At 47.1% G+C, this 25,216-nt stretch overlaps 1 long non-coding RNA gene across 1 annotated transcript; it reads right to left on the bottom strand.

The window, feature by feature from the left end:
• Positions 1–4,794: 4,794 nt before the first annotated feature.
• Positions 4,795–7,930, bottom strand: LOC144178696 (uncharacterized). Its single transcript, XR_013324049.1, has 3 exons — positions 7,862–7,930; positions 6,244–6,558; positions 4,795–4,896 (listed from the first exon to the last, which is right to left on the bottom strand). It is a non-coding gene; the product is annotated as an uncharacterized LOC144178696 (long non-coding RNA).
• Positions 7,931–25,216: the final 17,286 nt, after the last annotated feature.

Below are 25,216 nucleotides of genomic sequence, written 5' to 3'. Positions count from 1 at the left end.
TCTCCTCAGTTCTCGTCTTGCCCCCGTAGCTGTCCGTTGTGGCCGCCTCTTATTGGTCCACGCCAACCCCTCGTGTGATTTGGCACTTCTTTCTTGTCGGCCCAAGCACACTCAGGGCAATCCCTGCCGGCCGCACTGCCGTCACGAGCACTCTATGGGTACGTTCCCGGCTCGGCGCCGTCGCACAAGCGTCACACGAGCGTCACACCTCACAAACATATACAGCTTCGCTTTAAAAAAGAGAAAACATGAACCCAAAACAAGTTCAGTCCCTTGGTGGCTCCTCGAAATGTCATGACTCATGTCTGCATAGTGCGTTAGGCAAAGTCGTCAGTTTTCCTGGTGCTCGTCAGAGCGGTCGAAGGACCAAGAGACTCGTGACTCGAATGTCCTCTGGGCTTAGCCATTGGTTTGTCGGTGTCCGTCGGAGATGACAGCGGATCGCACTACTCGTGTCTCTATAAAGCGACAGAAGAGCTGTCAATTTGCCTCCCTCAGACATCCTCCCTCTGTCCTTCGCAAAGTGGCTAATTAGTATGCCTGGTGGGCCATGGTAAAATCGCAATACAGCTATAATGTATGGATGGTAGTTGCAGATAGCCCCTATAGGGACGATCTTAGACAAGTAAACTTTGGACATTCTCCTGGCGCTTCAACTTTTATTGCTGGAAATTCCGGCTTTAAGTTGTCCGGTGAAAATGTGTCAGTTTCGATGGCGGGCTTCGCATTCCAGGAGTTCCATTTGGGGGAGGTGGAAACCATGGGCAGCAGTGTTGCGGAGTTACTACTACGAAATTGGAATGGCTCCGGATTCATTTCTACTTTTTCGCGACCCCGTAAGGAAGTGGGAATGGAATGCCGAAAAGGCTTGGAGGAACAGAACGGGAGTAAAATTACGCACCTTTTGCCCGGAATGGGAATGGGATGGGCTCAGTTTTTAGACTAGCTGTGTCCGTCTTAAGCTGTGAGCTACAGCAAAGCTGGCTCTTGAATCAGCATCGCTACAACCCAAGCGGCCAGTCGCTGTCTTTAGCTTTCCGGCGGCTGCATGAACTCGTGGATGAAATTGGCCACTCCCAGGGAATCTGCCAATACAGAAGCTCTAGACAGGTACCATGTTTCTGGCACCCAAGGTGCGCCAAAGTGACTGCTCCGCATGGCTACTGTCGTATTCTGGCACATCGTTAAAACCGCGAGCAGAAGCATGGCCATATGCCGGCCGACATGTGGGCTGAGTGAGAGGAGTATGGAGAGGCATCCGCGTATCGAGCGTCGTCCCGAGATCCGTACTTCACGTAGAGGTGAGAAGCCCGCGCCTTGCGGCCACCTTGGTTATACGTTGGGTGCATATGGCGGGGTGTAGGGGAGACAGTGATGTGACGGTGGATAGCTGGTGGAATGCGTTGAAGAGTATGTTCCGGTGGGGGGAGCGGATGCGGAGAACGAGTAAAGGCTATTTTTCCGGGGCGCAAGTAAGTCCGCAGGTTGTCAAATAGGTGAGACTTGCATGGATAGCTTTTTGGAGTGAGTCTTCGTAGTCGCCTAATAATCCACCGGTAGTCCAGATGGTGAGGTCGTCGGGGTAGAGTGCGTAGTGAATGTGAGAAACAGAGTCAAGAGCTGGTGGTAACCCGAGAAGTGCGACGTCGAAGAGGAGTGGGGATATTACTAGCTTGTGGCGTGCCCTTCGGTGGTGGGTGGAAAGCAGAGCTACGGAGGTCACCGATTCCGATCGGAGCTGTCCGGCCAGTTAAAAATTGGCGTACGTAGTTGTAGGTGTGGAGGCCGCAATTGGTGCTTTGTAGGTTCTTTAAGATGGCAGCATGGGAGACATTATCAAGTGCTCCTTTGATGTCTAGAGCCAGGATGACTCGTGGGGTGGATGTGCTGGGATGGTCCAGAACCTCTTCTGATTTGGAGCACGACGTCCTGCGTTGAAAGGTGAGCTCGAAAACCAATCATCGTATGCGGGACTAGATTGTTGCATTCAAGATAGGCTGTAAGGCGAGCATGAATGAGAGAACGTGTTGCTGGGCGTATTGTTTGAGGTCTACAAAGATACTGTCCGTATCCATGTCTTGTCCGTGTCTTGTCCGTGCCCCGCCTGTCCGCGTCGTCTTTCTTGTGTATTGTGTTTTTGCGCCACTCAGTATGTTTGTAGTATGAATGAGGTGTTCGTAAAGCTTGCCTAGACATGATGTCAGGGAGATCGGGCGGAGATTATTAATGGAGAGCGGTTTGTGAGGTTTCAGGACAAGTGTTCAAGTGTTATATCCGCATGTCGCCACTGGGCTGGAACAGTGCCTTGGGTTCATTGTGAGTTGAAAAAGTCGAGTAGTGCCTGGAGAGAGTCGTTGTCGAGGTTACGCAGGGTTTTGTTATTGGTGCGGTCATGGCCGGGAGTGGTGTTGCGGTTGAGCTTGGCCAGGACGCCATGAAGCTCTTGCATTGTGAAAGGCGCATCAAGGGTGGGATTTGGGGCCCCTGAGTAGTCTGGATGACCTATTGCGGAAGAAGGGGGAGGCCTAAATAGGGTGGTTTTGATATCAGAGAGTAGCTGGTCTTGGGGTCCGGGGTAGTTGTGAAGCTAACGTTTGAGGTAATGTGCCGTAGCAGATTTGGAGGGTATGTCCCCGAGAAGCGATCGCAGTATGTGTCATGTCTTTGTAGTTCCAAGAGTTCCTTGCAAGCTGTTGCAAAAGGTAGCCCAGTTTTGCTGATGTAGCGTGAGGGTGTATTGGGCTGCCTCTTGGGTGATCTCATTAATCCGGCGGCGAAGTTTCTTGTTGTGTTTTTGTTTTTTCCGTCGGCGAAGTAGGCTGTTGCAGGCGTCTAATAAGTGGAGAAGATGGATATCCATGACTGGGTTTTCGGAGGTAAGAGTGAGAGTTTTGTTGTGTCGTGATACTGTTTCTTGAATTTGAGAGACCCATTGATCAAGGTCCGTGATGGTGGTGGGGAGCGGGTTAGGATCTTCACGAAAGGCTTTCCAGTCGGTAAGGGTGGCTTGTACAATGCGCGTTTTCGCTTTATGTTGAGGGAGAGTCACTTGGATGATGCGGTGGTCGCTTCCCAGGGTTTCGTCGAGGCGTTCCCAGATGAGGTGGGGGACGTTGCGTGAAAAGGTGAGGTCAGGGTTTGTATCACTGGTGACGGTGTTGCCAATTCGAGTGGGAGTGGTCAAGACATTCTACAGAGATAGTTGGTGGTGATTCGCGGTTGTGAACAAATCCTGGCCTTTCCGTCTGTCCGGAGAGTATCCTCATGTGGTTTGTGGGGCATTGAAGTCCCCCCAAAATAGGAAAAGGTGCCTCTGAGAGTGACAGAGGGCACGTTGGACGAGGTGGGCGAGCGAAGTGAGGGATTCTCGTGTGGGGCTGTACACGTTAAGCTCGAATGTAGTAGGCGTGGTAGGCGAAGCAGGAAGAATTTTGATAAATGTACGGCCAATTTGGGAATGAATGTCGATAATCTGAGCGGTGAGATGGCGTGCCACCAGGATTGCCGTGCAAGGAGAGGCTGGCGAGGCGTATGTTTCGTAGTCTCGTAGGGTGACAGCGGTGGTATCAACTTCTTGGAGGGCAATGACATCTAGTTTTTTGTCCAGACTGAGATGTAAGAGGGAGATATGTTTGCTCTGAAATGAACGACAGTTCTATTGCCATATATGGTTAAGTGACGTATGGCTTGCGGATTTTTATTTACGTTGGAGCGCACCAAGAGCTGCTGCCATTTATGCGTCTCGTTGAGGATAGGTCTTCTCCTTCTTTGGGTATGGTGTGTGTTCTCGACCTGAGAGTTCTGAGACTTGTTTAGTAAGGTTCACGAGCGCTGAGTTCATGGCCGTAATTTGTTGTTCGATTGCTTTTGTTCGTGTGGTGAGGGCATCTTCTATTCGGAAGATGAGGTTGGCCGTTGTGGTTTGGGCTTCTGTGATTTGGCGATCGATGAGGATGGTTGTTTCCTCGGGTGATTGGAAGACTGGGAGTGCGCTGATATTTTCTATTAGTAGCGCATTCTCAGTCTCTATCTGAATTAGGCGTTCGTGTGTTTGATGTTCAGGCTTGTCAACTCGTTCCATCAAGAGTTTGTGGTGCCGTTGAAATTCAGCTTGTGCTTGGGAGAGTGTCAGTTCAGATGGAGAAGAAGGTGGGTAAAGGAGAGTGTTGACAGGAGTAGCTAGAGGGGGGAAGTCGGTATGCTGAGCAGTAGGAAAAGACGCAGCCACTTGCGACCATCTTACTGGGTGACGTGGTGGGAAGGCTTGGTGGTGGAGTGTTGAACTTCTGTGCGGTGAGGTGGGCCAAGTCTTGGGCTTCAATGTTGTTCGCAGAAGAAAACGCTTGGGACAGTCTTTACTCGCTGTGACGTGTGGAAGGGAACACAGCTTGCAACTGGGTTGGCAGTTGTGGTCTGAAAAGGGGGTCGGGGTGCCGCAAGCGATACACTTCGGCTCGTCCGGCCGCAGCAAAATGTGTTGTCTGTGGCCCACTCACATCGACATTCCTCATACTATAGAGTGGAATGAGTCTTTATATATTGCTGTGATAAAGGATTATTTGCTGCTCTAGTAACGTTGGGCATGCTCACCTCTAGTTTTACGCCCGTTTTACACAAAAGTTGTGATGTGAATGTGCGGCATTTTTATTCCAGCGACAGGTTTACCTTTCGTTTTTAAAGTAACCAGAAAGTATAGTAGAACACAAAAGTAATCAATGGGTAAAATTTTCAGGCTGATGTTTGGTGATCATTTCCATCGTGAGGAAATACTTCTGAAATACAAGGAAATCAACGTTTCTCGGTGTTAATAATTTATTTTCGCTTCTGTGCCTAATAAAACACACCGGCGTCGGTTTTCTTCACGAGACACTTGAACCTGTCCCCTCTAAAAGTGCTCTGGAAAAGAAAATGACAAACAAATATGTTAACAGAGTGCGGTGCACATATTCTTGTAAGCACTACTTATGTTAGGACCATGCAGACAAATGGTTTAAATCGTACATGTGGCTATCTATGTAAAATATTTAGATGAGACACCATAATAACGCGCCTTGCAGAAGAACGATCTCAGCTTTGATTCTAGCAGCACTTGAAGTCAAGGTTGTGTCGGTTTTTTTCCACTAGGGGAGCTACCCAAGAGTCATTAGTGGCCCTCTGGTGCTCAGCCCAAAAATTTGGGTTCGTTCCGGGTCGCAGTGGCTGCCTTTCAGATAAAGTAGAAAAGCAAAAAAATGCCCCTGGGTCGCGATTTAACCACACGTTGAAGATCCCCAGGTGGTCAAAATAAATCTGGAGCCCTACACTACGGCGCGCCTCAATGCATAAGTGTAGCTTCATTGAATTGAACGCCAAAATTTAAAATTTTTGGCTGTTATTAGTAATGCCACGATAGAAAGTTTCACTTCCGAATACCTTCCTTGGTTAACAGTGGTTCTCTACTGTTTAATTTTTTCCCTACAATAATGAACAAAATACAAGCCTACCTCGTACCACGCTATAACATGTTTTAAGAAAAAAAGGGGACTGGTCAAGATTTTTTGAGCGAATCCACACCCGTCATGCATCGATTCTAAACAAGTGTGCCGCGTGCAGATGTTTGTAGTGTTATTGCTGGATGTCTCATTGGGGCTTTTGTATCATTGAGCCTAATTTGTAATGTAATATGTGTCTGAAGAGCTAACGGCATACAGTTTTATGGGGGTTTTTTGTCTTATTTTCAGTTATCGTGGGGAGTTTATTTGAAGTTATTGCAGCGAACAAAATCCTGTGGTATGGAGAGAATATGGTGTTTGAGAGAATGCAACCTATTTATTTTGTGTTGCACGTAGGACGAGATGAATTATAAATAAATAGCTTGCACATCTTCATACCAATAAATAAACCGACCATTACAGAACTTAACGCGGGGACGTTGTCGTCAGCACAGGCTCTGATCAATATCAGGAGAGATGAAGCTGGCATCATGGAAGGCGACATTAAAGGTTGTACGGCTCTCCTCAAGCATTGGATTTTGGGTAATTAAAAAAGTAAAGCGGGAACACCATTTACCAACGCCAGCGGATGAGCTTAGAAAAGCAGGAGAAACGTAGTTTTAAGAGTCTGCGGATGCCAAAGACGACTTTGGAGATCTTTCAGCCGGCAAGTGCTAGTCAGAAATTATGTGCACATAAAGACCCACTTAACACAGAGGAAGTCAGCTATTTTTTAAACAGGTGTAAAAGAGAAGCTTAAGTAGACGCACACATTTTGTTATCCTAGACAAACGTTGGCTCAGCCGTAGAAACCTCCGAGGTGGCCACCGCCGTAGTGGCCACCGTAGTTTCCGGCGTAGGTTCCGGCGTAGCTGCCACCGTAGCTGCCGCCGTAGCCGCCAAGTCCGAAACCGTGACCGAGGCCGCCGTAGCCGAAGCCTCCGAGACCGTGACCGTAGCCAAAGCCTCCGAGACCACCGAAGCCACCATAGCCGATGCCACGACCGAAGCCGCCACCATAGCCGAGTCCGCCAAAGCCGCCGGCAGCAGCAACGGCAAAGGCCACAGCGAGGACGGCGAGGCACAGCTGTCAAAGTAATACACCGGTGCGGTCATGACCGAAACCAACATAGGACCGCGCCTCCGAGTGAGATAGGTTAGGGCTCAACTTGGCGCCTGACCTAATAGGGCGAAATGACCCGCAAGGGCGAAATGACCCGCAAGGGCCAAATTCAATCCAGGAAAATGAAACCATTGCATTCGTTAGATTGGGGCTTGTAAGTGCCCAGAGATCCATGTAGAGTTATTCGGTTCTTGAAACATACTCTTTTTATATCAAGCGCATGCGAGGCTTGCGTCCCTGGTTTAGCCTGTAGCAAATTGTTTGAACTAGAATGCACCATGGACATTCCTTCTTAGTACAATGTGTAGGTACCAGTTTTGAAGGCGGCATGTTAAAAGGCATGTATGGCTGCAATATCAGCCAGCTATAAGAATGGCAATATTCTTTTCGCATCTCCAGAAGTCGGATATAAAAAGCCATGAGAACCTCTTATGTATAACCGCCATCTTTCGGTTTCGTGCCATGTACCAGGATTCAGCCCTTACCTAACTTGATAATCAAACCACTGCAAAGGCAGGAGTAATACCTCCAGCTTAATTAGAGCACTGGACTCAAAATCAAAGTGATCTACCGCAAGTGCGGCAAATGAGGCGAGTAGAAAAAGTCATGTGTTCTTTTTGGTAGTCTATCTGACTGGGACTAAGCCAGTCCCACAATCTGAGTTGGTTACTTCCTTCTGGACTAACTTTCTTTTTTGGCTGTCAGGAAAGCTGGCTAACACATTTCTGTGAAATAAAACCAAGGGACATGCATCTGGACATCAGAGAACCGGATAGGGATCTACCTTGATCTATCCTAGCCGTTAACGAGCGTGCACCTTTCCTTGCGGTAAAGATGCCGCGATAGGAGTTTAGTCATAACCTTCATCATAAACACAGCATCTATTATCGATCAATGAATCAATCAAATGCTTAATTAATCATCAATCGATGAAAAAATAGATCCCGAAATGTTATACAGCGATAATTAAACTGTCCGTGTATTTTTACGGTATGTGGTTGAAAAAAAATATTTCTAGTGCTACTAAGTATCTTTTTTCTTCTCACTTCATAAGCTGCCCATTACCAATGTGATACGGAGAAACACATGCTGTATGGCCGTTGTTCTAATTTTCAGAGCACTGAGCTCTCAATGACCAAGCTACTATATAGCGAAAAGGCGCTTATCGCGTCTCAAAAGGAAGGTATCACCAAACAGTGAAAACTCGACACATAACACCAGTAATCCATCTGTTTCGCGCCATCTGTTTCAGAAGTTGATTCCTCACCACGGTCTTCATGGCGTTTGTCTTGAGCCTTTCTAAGTGGGCGAACAAGTGACGTTCCCCTGGCAGCAGTGTCTTTTTATACTCCTTTTCGCCCGCAGGGACGATACGCTTTGCCCATGCTTTGCCAGTCTAAACAGCGTTTTTCGACTACGAAATGTCGTTCAAGGGTCGGCGACATCGGCCTTGAGATCACAGCCTCATTAGCAGGCACCTCACCGTGAATTCACTCATGCCCGTTGTGATTGCGTAAAGAATATTACGATCATTTACGCAGACTCCTGAGAGCACATGGTAATCTTCATTTGATAATCGTGCATTCGCTGAATTTTTAACTCATTCTTGAGCATTCATTATCTTTAAAACATACAACTTTTAGTGAGGGAAAGAGGCGGAACAACGCCCAACTCAAATGGAGCTTTTCTGCAAGGTTTTTGACTTCGATATCAGCACCTTGATGGTATGACCTAATTAAGAAAAATCAACGCAAAAAGAAGTACATTGCCCTGTTTCTATGTAGGCGCCTCTTTACGCATGCAAAATTAAGGAGGCGACGCGTGAGGAGAGAATAAGGGAGTGAGTGAGTGAGTGAGTGAGTGAGTGAGTGAGTGAGTGAGTGAGTGAGTGAGTGAGTGAGTGAGTGAGTGAGTGAGTGAGTGAGTGAGTGAGTGAGTGAGTGAGTGAGTGAGTGAGTGAGTGAGTGAGTGAGTGAGTGAGTGAGTGAGTGAGTGAGTGATCGTTTGTTTGTTTGTTTGTTTTTTGTTTGCTTGTTTGTTTGTTTGTAATACGCAAATTCAAGGAAAGGAAAAAAAACATGATAAATTCCACCCTCTGAATGTGGATGCACGTGGGAGCCTGAGAGCACATGGTAATCTTCATTTGATAATCGTGCATTTGCTGAATTCTTAACACATTCTTGAGCATTTCTTTTCTTTAAAACATACAACTTTTAGTGAGGGAATGAGGCGGAACTACGCCCAACTCAAATGGAGCTTTTCTGCAAGGTTTTTGACTTCGATAGCAAGGTTTTTGACTTAGACTAGTATGGAGAATTTGAACACGCTTTATTTGTTACAGAAAAGAGTTGTGCGAATCATTTTAAACGTACCGTTTTTTTTTTTTCATTCTACAGCGGAATTATTTCACAAGTACCATATAATCAAAGTAAATAATTTTTATGGTTGCCATTTAGCGCGTTCAATTTACCTACGAGTGAACAATAATGATCCACATTTGGCTGGCCTATCTGAGTTAAAGAAGAAAACGGGATTGTATGATCCGCGCTTTACCGAAACATCGCTTGTACCGATCCCACGCAATAATTTTGACATGCAATCACTGTCTTATGTTCTTCCACAACTATTCAACAAATTTAAGGGCAAAAGACTCATATTGCTATTTTGTAAAGAAAACGTTGTGACGATTTGTTTCGTTGATGCGCTCTCATATCTGATTTCTTTTGTTCGACTGATGTTCGCAACTGGAAAAAACGAAGTTGCAGAGAGGGGATTCTTTTATTCTGTTTTCTTTTCTTTTGCTATCACAAATGGTCAGGTAAGGTTATCATTTTGTTTTCGCGTGTGCGAGCTCAACTGTGCTCCTCGTTGCGTTTTTTTATGTGAATGCTGTATTTGGTTACACGAATGAAAATGTGTACTGTGTGTGAGTATGCATCACTTTACTTTTCTGTTCAAATCTGCGCCGATCATTGATGCCAGTACTGGGCCAGCCACCTCGTCAAGCTGCTTGAAACAGCAGCTTTTTGTGATTGGCTCATGCTCTGTAACAAAAGGAAAATAAAGACGTGATGATGATGAAAAAAACTTGAAGGTATGACCTAATTAAGGAAAATTAACACAAAGAGAGTACATTGCACTGTTTTTATGTCGGCGTCTGTTCACCCATGCAAAATTAAGGAGGCGACGCGTGAGGAGAGAATAAGGGAGGGAGTGAGTGAGTGAGTGAGTGAGTGAGTGAGTGAGTGAGTGAGTGAGTGAGTGAGTGAGTGAGTGAGTGAGTGAGTGAGTGAGTGAGTGAGTGAGTGAGTGAGTGAGTGAGTGAGTGAGTGAGTGAGTGTTCGTTTGTTTGTGTGGTTGTTTTTTGTTTGTTTGCTTGTTTGTTTGTAATACGCGAACTCGAGGAAAGGAAGAAAAACCATGATAAATTCCACGCCCTGAATGTGGATGCGCACTGAAGCTGCTTAGCACGCAGATAGGAGAGAATTAAAGTTTTAAGGTCCAGTTTTCATGCATATAACTTTCCTTCTAAAAGTTGTACCAAAACAATAGTTACAGCCATTTTTCGCAACCCAACCCCTTTCGCTTATTGGCAGGAAACGGGAATTATGTATCGTTTACAACTTCACATCGTTTACGAATTTAAAACTAGGGGTGACTACGGAGCGAAACTTGGAGTAGTGATAGAATAGTCTTAGCTGCTAATTGTAATTCAGTGTTTGTTGGGAAAGTTACGATAAAGTAAGGGTCAGAGCTGTTTTCTGCCATTTACTCCCGTTGATGCCCCTGCAGTGACATCAGACAGGAATACTGCTACGGTCACAAAACTGCTGTGAACTAACTAATAATGACAACCAAATGACACTTCTAGTACTTATAGAGTCATTGCGGTAGCCAATTGTTCGAAAATTGTTTTTTTTAAGTTTTGACTAAAAATCTCCAGTTCCACTCAACGCTGGAAAGGCGGTCGGAAATACGGAGCAGTGATTTTCGAGTGTTCCCCTTTTGTTATTTTTGTCAGTACCTCGGGCTTATGTTGGTTTTGTACATTTAGTACTTTAGTAACGAACTCCTCCTGCCTTACAATACCTGATGCAGGCGGCGTTGCTCCTACCGTTTAAGAAAGAAGGGTGTGATAGTTTCTCCCTTAAAGGGACCCTGCAACACTTGCCATCGACTACTAGTAATGTATTTTGGGATAAAGTCTATTGTCCCAGAAATCTCCTCCCGCAGGAATTTTGAAAATCCGTTCACAATTAACGAAACTACGCGCGATGAGAAATCGCGCATAATCGTTCCCTCTCAACTCGACCGCGGACAACGCGACGAAAGCTGCGCGCTCTCTCCCGGAGAGGGAAGCGGCTCGCGGCGTTCTCTTCGGCGGCCTTCGATATGCCACATGCCGGGTAGTTTTCTCCTTTTCTCCGCAACGCGGAGGGGCCTATTTCCGGTCTGGTTCCACAAAACAGCAGGCATGGGTGCCTGCTCGCAAGTGCGTGCTCGGGTTGGTAGGGGGTTTTTGAAGCAATAAACGGTTTTAGTCGAGTGGTCCCGTTGAAAGGGAAGTATTGAGCTCATCACTGAAACTTCGCGCGCACTCAAAACACAAAAGAAACGGCAAAACGGTGCCTACAGGTTCAGGCATAGAAGAGGTTCGTACACAGCGATGACGACGACGGAAATGGGAGAATCTAGCCGCGAAGTTGACCAGTGACAGCCGATCGGGCAGCCATGGCCTATGTGACGTCCCTTAGGCCATGCCAGGGGTTGCATAATGAGGACTACTGAAGAGAGAGCGGTTGGTTTTTCCGCGTCTTTTACACCGATTGGCGAGCTCACCGCTTCACGTGCACGTGTAATATTTGGCTCAGGTATTCCTGGCAGTGTAATCTAAACGCCGCGCAGGTTTACTTGCACTGCTCAAAGAGTGTTGCAGGGTCCCTTTAAGGGCGAAACAGGAATGTGTCATGTATAACTCACTAAGAGGTAGAAAGATTCTCCCGTTAAGAGAGAGGAGGGCGTTTGTCTCCCTTAGAATGGAGCAAGATTTCCCCCTTTTGTGAGCAAACCTTCTTTAGAGGAACATTTCTCCCCTGGTGGCGCTACCCGGGCAACGCCTTTTATGCGAGAAAGGCCTAGCGAGCTGATCGGTTTGAAGATCGAGGAAGTACGAATAGGTAGGTTACTGTGGTTGCATGCGCTTAAAATGCGCTAAAATAACCAAGACATTGTATACCAAGCACCAAAATTGCGGTTAGAAAGACGTGACGGCATCGTTACGTCCACTTCTCCCATTATTCCCGGGAGGCACTCCACGTTCGCTTGCAGCGTGAACGCGCCACCGTTCACAGAGCAGAAGTCGCAACGATTGCATCTAGACTGCGCCTTTGTTTTTCCACAGGTTTCTAAACCCGCCGTTCGCCGATACACGAGATCACAAATATGCAATGCGGTGGTATTGCGTGTCGCTTTGTGTCCTTGCCACAGTGCACCACTCAGGGGTTTTTGCTCTGTCTCCCGACCTCAAATCGGCACCCCAGCCCTAGAACACATGCATTTGCATAGCGCTACCGCATCGTTTGAAAACGACAGCCTCTTATTTTAGAGAACTGGGCCCCACGAATGACCTTCTGAAAAAGGCGTCCCCGATGCTATACCGTTGCGTTGAAAATATAGTTCAATTAGAGTTTGACTCTATAAACGAGGATACCGCACATGTTTGAAGAAATGTGCTTGGACAGCACGCAGAACTTAGTGCAGGAATCACTGCAAACATTTTGTAAATCCTAGCATATTAACACCACATCCAGATTTTTGGATTCAAAACTATACCTGTTGTCACTGAGAATAAGCGTGCCATTTTACTACTGCAACCTGTTTTTGTCCTGTAGTTGGCTTAACAAATTGAGTTTCCAGTGAATTTCGCCCGGTGTCACCAACCATGATCTCAACCTGTGCTTTAAAGCGAAACTTGAGGCTCAAATAGTATTCATATAGGCGACCACTTTCAAAATAGGCATTTGAGACATTTAAAGGCTGTAAGGTATAAACGGGAAAATAGGCATTTATAGGCACTATAAAAACCCCATAAAAGCACTTGTTAACCTATAATTTCTGTTCACATATCAAGGTGGGGCGATATCATCACAAGAATACTACAGGCATTTGCCTAAAAATTAACCCCCTCTGTAGTTACGCCCAAAGCCTTTGCACGGCGCTCTTATTAGGCCTAGGTTCCGGCTTATTCTGCTGGGCGTCCGACGCACGCCAGAAAAATTTCCGGTGCCCTACCGGCGGCGTTGTTGTCCGGTGGGGTCTCACGATTGGCTCGGAGCGGTATGCGTCAGCCGGCCTGCGTCACGCAGCTATATTTTAGCTAAACTTTGGTGACGTCACGTAGCCAAACGGCTCCCGCGAACAAGGGGTGAAATCCGGCGCGGTTGAGAGCACATCGGATTGTAAGATGGCTGCGTTTATGCCGCCTGTGTTTGCACTTTTGTTGGAGCTGCTGGAGGAGGATCCCGTGCCTGAGCGTCGACTGAGCGACGACGACTTTAAGCGCCGTTTCCGTGTCAACAAGGACACGGCGCGGATGCTGTGCGACGCACGTTACGCCTCGTGTTGCGACGGGCTGTCTACGGAAGCGAAGGTGACATGCGCGCTGAGGTTCTTCGCTACCGGCAGCTTTCAACAGATTGTCAGCAGCGGTGATACTCTCGGCATGACGCAGCCGTCGGTCAGCCGGAGCATTCGCGCCGTTGGTGCAGCGAAGTGTCAACAGATACGAAGGTGCTGTGCGTGCTGTGTCCTTCTTGCAAAGCGTTTTCTGCCACCATGAAACACTGTCGCACCCCGCCGCCAGTCGCAGCGTTCAGACTGTGGTGTCGGCACTGACGGAGCTCCGACACACGAGGGGTTTGGATACCCCGACGACGTAAGCACGGTGGTAAGTACTACTTGTTTCTGGCTACGTTTGTTGCGGAAGCAAAACATGATGTAGCCCCCATTGTTTTGCATCGAAGGTTAAAGGAGCGTGATGTCTGAAAAGCAGTCACTGAAATGCGTTTGTTTTGAGCGGTGTCGTGTAGTGGCAGTGATCTCCCATAAATTTCGCAATTGTGGATGATCAAATAGTGTGTAAAAAAAACTTAGCAGATGCATATGTAAATAATCTTTTAGGCTGCGTCTAATCTCACGGCAGCCGTGAGAATTACTTCCGGGAAATTCTCACGGCAGTTTCCATAAAAGCTGGCTGGCGGAAAATTTGCTGAATAATATTACGTCCTGACGTAACCTAGCGTAACATAACCTGACCGAACCTTACGTAACCTAATCGAACGCGTCATAACCTACCCAAATCCCGCCAAACTGCAACAAACCTAATCTACCCCAGCCCAACGACACAGAACACAACCTGTTTTAAATGGAATTCAACCAATTCTAGAAGTCATGACGTCAATCTCTTGATATAGTAAAAACCAGAGTAAAAAAGCACTAACAAACTCCCTATGACCAAAAAATCCGAAAGCTAAAAAAAGGACATGAATGCGCTCATCAGCTTTCCCCCCCCCACCCCCCCACCCCCCCCCCCGCACACACAAACTACATCCACTGCAGAAACTCTGGCCCTGGTATTTGTTTTTCTTGGACAGCCTTTCAGTTTGATCATATGCAAATGTCGTTTCAAATCGCGCGCCATCAGCCGCAAAGGGTTCGCACAACATCCGAGACAGATGGCGACGAGTGTACTGGCCAGTAGGAAGACGCATGGAAACATCCCCCTCGCGAGGGGCACGATCAAATGCAGAGCATTTCCGGGGGCGCACGACGTTAAGTAGTTTGCGTTACGATAATGTTGTTGCACTTGTGGCAACTGCTGACGAGAGAGCGCTCGTCAGCAGTAATTTGAATGAGTCAACGATATCAGGCGCGTTCATAGCCTCGCAGTATCTGTCGGCTTTGTGGCGCAGTGGTTAGAGTACCTTGTACATTGCGTTCCGCCCGCAGGGTCTAGGGATGGAAACCTGGCGCCGGATAGTATTTCTTTTTTTTATATATAGTAGGGAGGGGTGCGGTGCGGACTACGGACGCCAACGCGGGTGACATCGTGAGTTACTGAAATGCTCTGCATTAAAAAAAAACACTTCCCAATGTCGGACTTGAACCTGAGCCTCCCAGTTTAAAACCGAGCACCATACCACAGCGCTACAGGGGCAGCTTCAGACACCACTTTTTAAAGGGTTATTTATCAGATTGAATCTCCGCGTAGCGTGCTTAGCCAATAAGAAGCGACTGCCGTGAGAAATTTCTGACGGTAATTCTCCCGGTTGCCGGGATAATAGACACTACCAATCTTTTAACTCTCCGGCCTATATTCGCTTAAGTGAAATAATATCGAGAAGGTATGTCAATAAATGTAGCTAAAATGAACATGTTCAGCGGTATCGAATAGGGTGGCGTCTTGAAAGAAAGAAAGCTAATAAAGAAAGATAAACAGGTGTATCGTGTTGGGCGAGTAACAGACTTCATAACGAACCGTGTAATATATGCGTAACTTATATCGCCCTCGCTCGCCCCCATCGTGTGTCAACTGCTTCGGCACCTTGTCACTTCGGCTGACATGTTTTCCCCTCCTTGACACATAGTGAAAAGGTGACTAGTCCAGCTTGTCGGCTCGTTTTAAGGGTTTATTGATTTCGAAATGCGGGGTGGGGAGGGGGGGTTGTGTTCCGCAGTTGTACCGCATATATGGGTGGGAGGGCCCTTATCTATAGTTGTAAGTAACGAATTTTCCTCTCAAGTCGCCTGCATGCTCTAATTCCCCTGCTACGCCAAACAACGAAGATAAAGAAAAGGCACATACAACACGACGACGTCAAGACTACTTCAGTCTTAGACTTGACTTTTTCAAACTCCGGCATTATCTCTTCGTGGACTACTTTAGGTCACGCGACAAGTAGTGACCATGTTCCTATTTTATTTGAGATAGTGTGCCCTTCTAGGTCCCCACGTGCTCGTAATGATTCGGCATACAAATTTACACCATATGCAAAACAAAGTAAAAATAGCACTTCAATCTGTTCCATCCGGTAACGAGGAACGCAGGGCAGTTCAAGTAACTTCGATCATTTCGGATGCTGTTAAGTCTTCCCAATTCATTATCTCTTCTCAAAAAGATGGCCATAGCCCGTGGCGGAACGAAGATTGCGCACGGGCGTATAATCAAAGGCAGGCGGCTTGGAAGGTACTGCTAAGAAACCAATGCCCGTCTAATTAGACCAATTACAAATTTGCGGCCGCCATATTCAAACGGACAGTGTCTAAAGCGAAAGCAGCTCATAACACCCAGACGTTTGCCGCTCTCTCAAAGCCAAAGAATAGGCGTTTGCTGTACCAGTTTCTTCGCTCGAGAAAGGTGGTTCAAGAGCTCCACAATGAAAATTCAGTGGTTCATTCAACACAGGAATCTATTGAAGCTCTCGAACAAATTGCACAAGAACTTAAATCCCGCTTTTCTTCTGTGTTCTCCGCTCCTTTTGTCAGTCAACTTTCTAATGTTGGTTTCAACCCAGTGAAAATGTCGGAATTGGCTGACGTTGTTTCACAGCTGTCTGAGGCTGCTCCGGGGCCAGATGGCATTACTGTGCCAATGTTACAGTTTTTATTTGAGGAAACCCCTGAAGATTTACTCAACATAGTAAACACGTCAATGAAACATAGCTGGATACCTCCAGAATGGAAACTCTCCAAGATAGTGCCATTGCTAAAAAACGAAGGATTAAGTTACGTCCCAGATAACATTAGGCCAATTTCCTTAACTAGCAACTTGGTAAAGCTCGTCGAGAGGATATTGAATGGTCGCCTTATGCGATTTCTTGAAAGCAATAAGATTTTAAGCCCCACTCAAATTGGCTTCAGACCCGGGAATTCCATTTGGAAGGCTCATATTGACATTGAGAGCCGCGTTAAACTAGCCCGTAGCCTAAAACACGTGAGCGCACTTGTTACTCTTGATATAACAAAGGCCTATGACAGCGTAGAGTATACTACCTTAATGTATCATCTTTAGAGTAGCGAAATCCCTCTATACATCCAATCGTGGATTGGTCAGTTTTTAACTGGAAGGACATTCTTCTGTTCGAAAGGTGGCATATCATCTTCGCACTATCAGCAGTTTCGAGGGGTTCCTCAGGGGTCAGTCCTTTCTCCGGTTCTTTTTAATATTCTTCTCAGATCAGTTCCCATAATGGATGGCATATCAACTTACCTTTATGCCGATGATATTGCTTTTTACTCATCGGACAGAGATATTCATGACTTGTGCCAAAGACTACAAAACTATCTGGCCACCCTAGATAATTGGCTTAACAGGCTACATTTGTCACTTAATGTGGGAAAATGTGCGGTCTTAGTATTTCCGGTGACCATCCCCATTTCTTTATGCCTATTGTACCGACAGCAATCCATCCGTCAAGTTACAGAATTAAAATATCTCGGTATAATCTATGATGACAAGTTTACATGGCGTCCTCATATTAAACATATTGCTACTAAAGGAGAAAGAGCTGCAGGCGTGCTCCGCAGGCTATGTAGCCACAAATTCGGGTTGCGTAGAGATACACTGTTAATGATATATCGCAGTTATGTCCGCCCGGTATTAGAGTTTGGCTGCGTCCTATTTTCTGGTTGTGCGGCGTACAAATTAAATCCCCTATTTATCGTCGAGAGAATGGCTTTGCGACTATGCTTGGGACTGCCAAAATATGTGGCTAACCCTATTTTACACCTTGAGGCACGGTTTCCTCCACTGAAGTTTAGATTCCAATTATTGACCGTACTAACCTTTGTCAAATTGTTTGAACCCCCACTGCATGACGCCCAGTTCATTTTCCGTCTGAGGCCTGATCTTTTTCAAGGCATTCAGTGGACGCGGTTCCAGAGACCCCAGATGGATCTAGTACAGTCATGGCTCCAGCCACTTCACGCCGACCTTTTCCGGCTCCTTTCTACTTGTATTAGTGTGTCATCTGTTGAAATAATGTTTGATAATATCTTCCCCCCGAATGCCAAGATGTTGCCAGCCCGAATTCTAAATGGATTGCTGGAGGATCATTTGTCAACACTTCATTCCCATATCGTCATTGCTACCGATGCCTCACAAGTTGATGAAAAAGCTGGAGTCGGGATATTCTCCCAGTACCTCGATTGGTCCTTTTCGATCAGGTTACCTGATTTCACACCTATTTTCCAGGCGGAATTATTGGCAATAATTTTGGCTCTTCAAAAACTTCAGCATAGATTTTCCCATGTATTTATACTTTCTGACTCCCTCTCTGTGTGTTCCGCATTAACATCCGAAAAAGATTCTCTAATTATCCGCACATTCCGATCATTTGTTCCGCATCAGCTTTGTGAGGTTCGGCTAGTGTGGGTTCCAGGACATGCAGGAATCTCATACAATGAAGTGGCTGATCAATTAGCCAGCATGTCTCTTGGTGGCCCTGTGGTCGAGCAATGTACAAATGACAGTTTTCTATTGGGGGCGAGATTTAAACGTCTACAGCTACTCCAGGCTTATAAGCAAGACGCCCTTCTATCCTCTAGAGATTATAGCCACCTTCGTCATGCATGGAAGCCAATGTTTTGTGAAACAAGGATATGCGAGGTAGCAATCACTAAACTTCGGTGCAAAATTCCCCCACTAAATTTTTATCTTTATAAATCTCGTCTGGCTCCATCTCCGCAATGTCCTTTCTGCGACGAACTGGAAAATTTAGAACATTTTCTATTTAATTGCCGCAGCTTCTCCCCAATGCGACGCACGCATCTGGAGAGAGAGAGAGAGAGAAAATGACTTTATTGAATGTTCCTGCGGAGGGAGGGGGCTACGGCCACGCAGGGCCGGCCTCTCCTAGACGAGGGTCAGGTCGTCCCCGAAGCAATGCCTCGCGGGCGTCGGCGCGTTCGGCGCGCGTTGGGTGTGCGGGTGTTGACCCGTCGACCCTCCGACGACGCTTCCCTACGCTTCTGCCCTGCAAGAGCAGCCTCGAGCCGCTGGATAATCCGTATTTGTATCTCGTGCTCACTCGAGTTCATGGCGAGAGTGGTGTCCTCGGGCATACGCCTTGCGTCGTCTGCCTCTATTAAATGTCTTTCACAGCCCCACATCAGGTGGGCTAGCGTTGCATTTGTTCTCTTGCACATACTGCACAACACGTTTTCGTAGATGTCGGGGCACACGTGGCGCGCAAGCACCGGGGTGAGCACTGAGTTCGTCTGTAGTTGCCTGTAAAGCACTGCTTCGGCGCGGTTGAGCTTCGGATGAGGGGGTGGTTTGGTCCGCCTCCCAAGCCGGTACCATTGTAGCATCTCCCCATATGATGCAAGGGGCTCTTGTTCGATGTCGTGGGACCCGTCCGCCGGTGAGGAGCGGGGGGGGCGCCTCGCGGTTCGAAAGTTCGCGCGCGGCGGCGTCCGCTTCCTCGTTGCGGTTGGGGTGGGCGCTGGCTCCGACGCAACGCATCAAGATACTACCGCTGCACGCATCTGGAGTCAACCTTTAGACGCCTTAACCTTCCGCTATCTAGTTACGAGGTCCTGTCACTAGGCGCTTCCGCCCTAGGAGTCTGCCACAGGGATGTTGTGTCTGCCCTACATTCTTATGTTGTGGCGACAGGCAGGTTTTCCTGCTAGCCAGCTAAACATTCACACATACCTCATTTTTCTTCCTGAATCTACTTTCATATTATACATATTTAAAAAATTCTGTTGGGTATTTTCTTTTCTAAAATTTTGGGATCTAAAATAATATAGGTCACATCCTCATTAGGCACAAAACTTCTTGGCCAATCCCCCGCGTGGGTATGTGCCATGGTGGGAGGCAAGCAACCAACCATTCGTCATTGCATGCAGTTGCGGAATGAATCAGTTCCAAGTAACCCAGTTCTTTGTATTCTTGCTCTTGTTTATTACCTGTTTCTTTCTTCAAACTGTGTACTTGTTTAATGCTTTAGTACATATTTGTGTTATGTATTTCTTTCAGGTGTGCCAATATGAAGGCCCTGGCTGTGACTGCCGACTACAGTGCCTTCGTGTGACTGGCTGTTCACTGTTGCCCGCCCTCTTGTTGACGTGTAAAGCCTGGCGAGTTCTGGGGTTGATGATGGCCACCTGCTCGAGTCGTGGCTCATGACACCCCCTGCTCGTCATCCAGGCCCCAGACACCTGAAGAAAAATACAATGCCACACATGCTTCGATGTGGTCTGTCGTGAAGTGCTACATTGCAGTTCCTAAGCGCTGCTTTCCTTGCCTGCAGTAGCACCAGTTTTCTTCATAGGCCTATTCTGGCAGCCAACATTGTCTTGTCAGAGTGTGTTGTGTGGCTGCCTGTTGGAACGACTGACGACAATAGCTGCAGCAGCAGCAGCAAGTGGGCGAGGGCAGCGATACAGACGACGCGGCTGAGTAGGTGCCTGCCCCCGACATGTTGATTCTTGCGCCTGAAGGACAGGCAGGTGCAGAGCAGGGCAGCCAACGCATCTTCAGACAGCTTGGTGGCACTGAACATGTCACTTTTAACTTTCGTTTCTGATTGTGTGTGGTGTGCGGTATTGGTTTTGTCGGGAGAAAGTTGTTTTGTTGTCCTTTCAAGCAGCATATACTATGCCCTGACGCAGCATTGTTTCCTGTAGAGAAGCTTCTTGTCGTTTGTGTTTGACACGGTTGTCTGAGGATAATGGAGAAAGTTGCTTTGCTTTCGACCACTATATACTATGTCTTGACACGGTGTTGCTTGATCTGGGATAGCCAGTGACTACATTTTTTTACGGGTCGTGAGGCCTTGTTGTGATTATACAGACCGGTCAAGATTCTCTTAAGAAAATTCTGTTTATTACACTGTAACCGTCACTCTGCTCTGAAGCAAAGAATGATTTATTACACTGTAACCGTCATTCTGCTCTGAAGCAAAAAATAATGAGTATACTGCGGACTCTTCTAGACACATTTAGTTCAGTCGCGTCAAGAGTTATATTATGACAAAGCACAACCATTGTACGGTGACTTTGTTTGGCGATCTCTGACAGATCATTTTACTTAAGAGAACACCATATGCAAGTATGTATCTCCACTGTTGATGCAAAAAAATAAACATGCTTAAAATGTAGGAGGCCGTCTGTTAACACGGAGTTCACTGTCATGGTTCACTCTGACATTCTCATGATAAGTGGCAAAAAGGTCACAGAAGTTTCATTTACCCCACCATTGCCTGTATTCTTGCACTCAGTGCTTTGATGACTGCTTGCTTAGATTTGTGAAGAGTGACGTTGCGATTCCTTCCATCATGAAGGACACCTGCTTGTAAAAAATAATTATGATGTGCCAGCAGCAGCATCTACAAAGGTGTACTGAACTTTTCCTCAATAAATCAGAGTGTGAAAAGTTATGTTGAACTGTTTCCTTTTCCCCTGCATGCCGCAGCACCGTCTAAGAGTAACCAACACGGGGAAAAATAATTGTGCCAAAATTCAACTATAGCATATCTGTAGTGATGGTACACAGCCTTAATTAAAGTGCACAGAAACCAATGCTATTTCCATTGCAAAAATAAAGAAGGGCACATTGATGTTTGTGATGCAATGCCAAAACTGCTTTCTCTACTCCAGCTTGTTAAAGTCCTCATAGTTGGCGCCTATTCTTGCTGAGGCCCACACTACTGCTTGTTCGCTCAGGGCCTTCCACGTACAGCACCTCTCCCGATCCCGTGTGTCTGAAAATGTGTTCATTATAAGCTTAACGACCAAAAACAACAAAGGGTTAAAAATTCCGTCTCTATCTTAGTTAACGAAGTGCATTGCGATATACTTTACCTATTTATCCCTCAAGGATAGATGCATTAAATAGGGAAGTGGAATTACAAAATATGCTAACGTAAGGATACAGTGCAGTTTCTCAATTACAGAAATTACACCTCATTGCACAGTTGCACCTATGCTTGTAGAAACAAGTGGTTATCGCGGATAGAAACAATACCTGCAGGAAGGCGGTTTGTTTCTCGGGATGTTTTAAGAAAAAAAAACTCAGCACAGTACTTGATGTGGCATGATTAAACACCAAATTTGTGGGCGTGGTCAATGTGACGTGATACATGCTGAGGCTGTTAGAGCAGTTCGTCACGCAGAATAGCATGTTAATATAGCTCATGAAACAAAGTTAAGCGGGAAACGTATCTTCGGGACGCTAAAGATTGGAGGTCAGTACTATTTTTCATTGACGTTGCACTTGCAGCCCTGCATTCATTAAAAAAATTAAAACGAGCTTGCCGTGATATTGCCGGGAACCATGTATGGGTTTGTTTATTTATTGTTTGTTTTTACCGCCCGGCCACGCCTGGCTCTGTTATCTGTATCCGCGAAGCGCGTCTTTCATTCTTTATTTTTATGCCACACGGGCTATCTCATTCAGACAAGCAGACTGTTTCGCCCTAACGGCACTAGCCCAGAATAATCTTCTCTGATCTACAATGTTCTGGATTTCAATGGTCGGTTCGAGATACACTTGCGCCGAAAGATATAAGCGTGCAGAGCAGACGCCGCGGCATTCGATTCGACGAGACTCGTCTGCGCAAGTCACTTTGTTGACCGCTGCTTCGCCGCTTCTATATTCTTTTAAGTTGTTAGGGGAGCACAAGTTCGCTCTAATAAATTTGTTTCTCCTTCAAGACAACTGCGTCATCCTTGGCTTTGGGACAATATAAGTACGCAATCTGATCGTGCGCAAAACACGCACACGTAAGTTTTGAAAAACGGTTTTAATTCACTGCACAAGCGAGAGTGGCCGAAGAATGACATGGCGTTAGAGGGGGGGGGGGTGTAACATCTTTATTTGCCTGCTTTTCGGCTGCAGGAGCTATCCCCCTCTTAGGAGGGGGCAACTACCCGCGCCTGCTGGCGTTGGACCGCCCTCAGCGCAAACTGCGCGGCGGCCCGTTGTGAGTCCAGAAAATTGATGAAAATATCACACTCACGTCACAGTCCTCGTATATACTGTCGCTTTGGCAACAGTTTTTTCTCCCACTCTAGAGTGGGCGCTCAAGTCTCAAAACACGATGGAATGGTCCTCTTCAAGCTGCACGAGAAAGTGCACTGCCGTTTACGTCGCTCTTCGTCCCAAGAGAACACCATGGTGGGACGACATCTTTCTCCAGTGCCTGCACTCAGCGTTCAAATATCGCTCCTTTAAAACAGCTGGCCCGCAGCGCTCTCTGGCGCCGCATAACTGAACAAAGTAAAAAAATAACTGCGTGTAAACATGTTCAACTAGCATTAGCAGCAACGGCAGGGCTAGTGAAAACACAGAAACAGAAAAGGCTTTGTTATATCTAAACAATTTTATTAATTTCGCTCTAGCAGCAATTCAAAGTTATGAGATTGTCCCCGAAGGCGCTTGACACGCACTTCCGGGACATGACGTACAACCCGCTATTGCCGAGGGTGGTGATTTTTTTACGTCATTTTGACGTCACGATCATCCAAAGCGCATCGGATCAGCAGAATACGGCCCCAGGAAACCTTATCGTTCAGCTGAACTAGGTAACAAGCAAAGCCAAACTCATTGTAGTACGTCAACCTGCGAGTACTGGTTGAAGACGTTAGGCCTGAAATTGTGCACGTTATGATTAACGTCAAGCCCTAGCATAGAAGCGTTCACCCTTGCGTCCACTCCCAGCTTTTTGGTTGCTACTTATATGGTGGTGGTGTCGTGGTGGTAACACATATTTTTTTATTTATAAACTATATAAAAGCGCCATGTTACAAATTGGCGAATTTTGGTGTCTAGGGGAGAGGGGTAGGTTATGGCAATTGAGGGAAAAAGTTTCATATATCAAATGGGGTACGGAATTTAAGGAGATGGTGGAGCCCGGATGTCTCGAGGAAGTTCCGTACAGCGATCAGCAGACGCCGTTGTCTCTTGGCATTGAAAAGATTTGGATAACGCCAATGATTAAGTCTCGGTGGGCTTGCCAATCCTACGTTCTTTAGAGGCTTGTTGCCATCAGTCGGCAAAGCGCGGGCAGTCTCAAAAAATGTGTGCGGTGTCGTTATTATCTGAGCAACCTGAACACTCGGGATCATCTGGACTACCGCATCTTTTAGCGCGAAAACGTGGTGTTCTTTCCGATCCTGTTCTAATCCTGTCAATGATAGTGGGCCATTCCCTGGACCAATGCTGATGAATATCTGCTTCACACCTAGAGCCACTCGTAGCTGCGACTTCTTTTCCACCTTCCGCGGGTGTAGAATTCCCAGCTCGAAATAGGTAAAGGTTCTTCCGCTGCGTTCTCATAGTCATCATCCGTCTGCTCGTCATGAGATCCAGATTATGGTGCTATGACCGTAGGAAGCTCAGGGGGATGTCCACGCTCAGACGAGGAGGGGTGAGACCAGGTGATGCAGCTTTGCCCAGTTGATGAATCCCTTGCGGCTTGTTGCGCAAGTGCGTGGGCCTTGCCATCGCCCGATATTCACGCGTGAGCTGGTATCCAGAGTAAAGTCAGGAGGCATCCGCGGGTCCACAGCGTGCTGACTCGTTGCCGGATATTCAAGATGACCTCGGAGGTATCGTCTGGTCGTTTTAGCCTGCGTACGACTACGACGTTCATTGCATCTGTAAGAATCGCAGATTCTTTGAATCGTTCTTGCGTTGATAGCCATTGAACAGCCTGTTGAATGGCTGTCAGCTCGGCCATCTCGGGTGTCGTGTTGTCGGAAAGGTGTACTTTACGCTTTTCGTCGCATTTTGAACACACGAAGGCGGCATCCCACCACCCAGTGATTGGGTCAACTGAACCACCGTTGAAAACACTGAGATCTGTGTTGCAATGCCTGTCTAGTCACTTAAGTGCCAAGGATGCCCGTTCCAGTTTTCGCTGTTCGCCTCTCCAGCCGTGAAGGCCGGAGTGTTGTCTAGAGAGGGGTGCATGCGGACACATCTGCTGTCCACGGTAGAACTGCCTTTTTGTTCCTTGCGGTTGCCGTTTGAGATGTTGCTTCATTACGCAACGCCCAGCTGGCGTCATGACTACGCGATGCTGCTGCGCTAGATGCCTGTCCGAGGTGAGGTAGGCGAGGGCGTTCATGTCATCCTTGGTGTAGACGTCCCGGCTGGGAGTCCGTGTTGGAAGGCCAAGTGCTATTTTAAAGCGACTCTTTACTACTTTCGTCCAGCGGTTTCGCCACGGACGCACAAGTTCACCTTTTTACTTTAGAAACACCCATCGAGACACACACGTCGAAGCGCATGCCATGAGCGGTGGCGGCAGCGGCGGTTGCGGCCGATCAGATGATCGACAGCCCACCACTCCCGCAGCGTCCCACGCATGCTCTACTGGGTCGTCTAGGGCTACGTGACTCGTCTTACTCCGCGTTCGCCGTGAAAGGGGAACGCCGCGTTCGCTGTGAATGAAAGCGCGGCCGGGCCTTCTTCTGCGAGCGTTGCACCGGACCGAATGGCTTTGAGCCGTGTTCGGCAATACAGCTACATCCGAAGGTTAGCCAAGCGAAACCAAGACTCAACCAGACTAGGTTAAGCTTTTGCTTTGCATATCCAAGGTTAGCTGAGCTA

This window comes from Haemaphysalis longicornis, unplaced genomic scaffold (genome assembly GCF_048455015.1).
Source record: "Haemaphysalis longicornis isolate Haplotype H1 unplaced genomic scaffold, Haemaphysalis longicornis Haplotype H1 scaffold_4, whole genome shotgun sequence".
NCBI classification, from domain to species: Eukaryota; Metazoa; Arthropoda; class Arachnida; order Ixodida; family Ixodidae; genus Haemaphysalis; species Haemaphysalis longicornis.
Note: the sequence above shows the minus strand (reverse complement) of the source record. Positions and strands in the feature narration are given on the sequence as shown.